Raw genomic sequence first — 3,577 nt, 5'->3', positions numbered from 1 at the left:
AATTTCCGATAATCCATTTTTTGAACCCGACCTCACAATTGAGAATCCGGAGAATATTCAGGGACGATTCATAGATCCTGAACCACTAAACTTTCCTCCGGAACCACCAATCATTCAAACAGAGATTGTTGAGGAACGAACCATTAAATCAGAATCCTCTAGTGATTCCGATTCAACAAATTCAATTATGGAGAATCTAGAACCTTTAAGTATGGAAGACCGAATGAGAGCTAAACGCACTGGCCAAGGTCATGCAATTACTCATCCAGACATTAATGCACCAGATTATGAAATCAAAGGACAAATTCTACACATGGTGACTAATCAATGCCAATTTAGTGGTGCACCGAAGGAAGATCCAAATGAACATCTTCGTACCTTTAATAGGATCTGCACACTATTTAAAATAAGAGAAGTGGAGGATGAACAGATATATCTCATGTTATTTCCCTGGACTTTAAAGGGAGAAGCCAAAGATTGGTTGGAATCGTTACCTGAAGGGGCGATTGATACATGGGACGTTTTAGTTGAAAAATTTCTTAAACAATTCTTTCCTGCATCTAAAGCCGTAAGACTTCAAGGAGAAATTGTTACGTTTACACAGAAACCGAATGAAACTCTATATGAGGCATGGACAAGATTTGGAAAGTTATTAAGAGGATGTCCGCAACATGGTTTAGATACCTGTCAAATAGTACAAATATTCTACCAAGGATGCGACATCACTACAAGAAAAGACATCGATATAGCAGCTGGTGGTTCTATTATGAAGAAAACCGAAACTGATGCTTATAAAATTATTGATAACACTGCTTCCCACTCACATGAGTTGCACCAAGAAAAAGATATCGTTAGATCATCTAAAGCAGCTAAAGCCGATTCTAGCCATGACTTAGATTCCATTTCCGCAAAGATAGATGATGTGGAGAGACGAATGGAAAAGATGACTAAGGATATTCACTCAATACGAATTAGTTGTGAGCAGTGTGGAGGACCACATTTGACAAAAGATTGTCTCAGTATTGAATTAACAATGGAACAAAGAGAAAATATTTCATACATAAACCAAAGGCCTAGAAATAATTATCAGAATAATTATCAACCGCCAAGACCGATCTACAATCAAAACCAGAATTATAACCGAAATATTCCATACAACAACCAACAAGGTCCTAGCAATCAACAAGTATCCAATAATACTTACAATCAACAAAGACCTAATTTTCAAAACAAACCACCACAAACCGATGATAAAAAGCCGAATTTAGAAGATATGACGACAAAGCTAGTTGAAACTCAAACGCAGTTTTTCACATCTCAAAAACAAACCAATGAACAAAATGCTCAAGCATTTAGAAATCAACAAGCTTCTAATTCAAAACCTGGAACAAGAAGTAAGTAACCTAGCAAGATTAATAGGTGAAAGAAAACCGGGAAGTTTACCTAGTGATACAAATGCTAACCCCCGGAATGAAACAGCTAAAGCCATTACCACAAGAAGTGGTACAACACTTAAACCACCTGAAATACTTGTAACTTCTGATGAAGCTATTCCTACTCCACAAGAACCACAACCTGATCAAGATAAGGAAAAAGAACCGGTAGTTGAGAAGGTTAATGAAGATAACACAGTTAAAGCTAAACCTTATGTTAAACCATACCAACCACCACTTCCTTACCCGAGTAAAATGAAGAAAGAGAAACTTGAAGCCGAGCAATCCAAATTCTTGGATATGTTTAAACAGATAAATGTAAATCTTCCTTTCATTGATGTGATTTCAGGAATGCCTAGATATGCTAAATTCTTGAAAGATCTAATCTCAAATAGAAAGAAAATGGAAGAACTCTCGGCTGTTACTATGAATGCTAATTGTTCAGCAGTGCTGTTGAATAAGATACCAGAAAAACTATCTGATCCAGGAAGTTTCACAATTCCATGTTTTCTGGGTAGTCTTAGTTCAATAGAAGCATTGGTAGACTTAGGTGCTAGTATTAATTTAATGCCGTATTCACTATACGCTAAACTAGACCTTGGAGAATTGAAACCAACCAGAATAAGCATACAACTAGCCGATCGATCAATAAAATATCCTAGAGGGATAATGGAGAACATGCTAGTTAAAGTTGGTACTTTAGTATTTCCAGTAGATTTTATTGTTCTGGACATGGAAGAAGATTCTCAAGTTCCTCTCATATTAGGAAGACCATTCTTAAACACGGCTAAAGCAATGATAGACGTGTTCGGTAAGAAACTGACCCTAAGTATAGAGGATGAGAGTGTTACCTTTTTAGTTGATAGAGCAATGCAACAACCACAATCTACAGATGATACATGTTATTATATTCAAACTATAGATGCACATGCAGAATTATTAGAAGAATTTCCAGAATTACAAGGAATAAGAGAATGTTCTTTAGGAGAAGGAACAGAACAAATTGATGAAGCTGAAATGTTAGCTACACTTATAGCTAATGGATATGAACCAACAACAGAAGAAATTCAAATGCTAAAAGAAGAAGACAGATATCGATATAAATCATCAATAGAAGAACCACCGAAATTAGAGTTAAAGCCACTTCCAAACCATTTGGAATACGCTTATTTACATGGTGAATCTGAATTACCTGTAATAATATTGTCTTCTCTTACTGAAAATGAGAAATCACAACTCATTTTTGTGTTGAAAGCTCATAAACCAGCCATTGCATGGAAGATTCATGATATTAAAGGAATAAGTCCTTCGTATTGCACACATAAAATCCTTATGGAAGAAGGTCATAAAACGTATGTGCAATGCCAACGAAGACTAAATCCTAATATGCAAGATGTAGTTAAAAAAGAAATTATTAAACTACTAGATGCAGGTTTAATATATCCAATTTCTGATAGTCCATGGGTAAGCCCAGTTCAATGCGTGCCTAAGAAGGGTGGCATGACTGTCATTTCAAATGAGAAAAATGAGCTTATTCCTACAAGGACTGTAACAGGATGGCGTGTGTGTATTGATTATAGAAAATTAAATGACGCCACCAGAAAAGATCACTTTCCCTTACCTTTCATTGATCAAATGTTGGAAAGATTAGCCGGAAATAGTTACTATTATTTTCTTGATGGATTTTCCAGATATTTTCAAATTCCAATAGCACCCGAAGATCAAGAGAAAACCACATTCACGTGCCCTTATGGTACTTTTGCTTACAAACGCATGCCATTTGGACTTTGCAATGCCCCTGCAACCTTTCAAAGGTGCATGATGGCGATTTTTCACGACATGATAGAAGAATGCATGGAAGTTTTCATGGATGACTTTTCAGTCTTCGGTGATACATTTGAATCATGTCTAGCTAATCTTGAACGAATACTGATTAGATGCGAACAATCAAATCTAGTTCTTAATTGGAAGAAATGCCATTTTATGGTTAAAGAAGGCATCGTTTTTGGTCATAAAATTTCAAAAGAAGGAATTGAAGTGGATAGAGCTAAAGTAGATGTAATTGCTAAACTTCCACATCCCACCAATGTTAGAGGAGTTAGGAGTTTTCTAGGGCATGCCGGTTTTTACCGACGTTTCATAAA

The 3,577-nt window shown here is 36.0% G+C and overlaps 1 non-coding gene across 1 annotated transcript; it reads right to left on the bottom strand.

Moving 5' to 3' along the window:
- Positions 1–571: 571 nt before the first annotated feature.
- LOC139879243 (small nucleolar RNA R71) lies at positions 572–678 on the bottom strand. Its single transcript, XR_011770096.1, has one exon. It is a non-coding gene; the product is annotated as a small nucleolar RNA R71 (small nucleolar RNA).
- Positions 679–3,577: the final 2,899 nt, after the last annotated feature.

This window comes from Rutidosis leptorrhynchoides, chromosome 11 (genome assembly GCF_046630445.1).
Source record: "Rutidosis leptorrhynchoides isolate AG116_Rl617_1_P2 chromosome 11, CSIRO_AGI_Rlap_v1, whole genome shotgun sequence".
Taxonomy (NCBI): Eukaryota; Viridiplantae; Streptophyta; class Magnoliopsida; order Asterales; family Asteraceae; genus Rutidosis; species Rutidosis leptorrhynchoides.
Note: the sequence above shows the minus strand (reverse complement) of the source record. Positions and strands in the feature narration are given on the sequence as shown.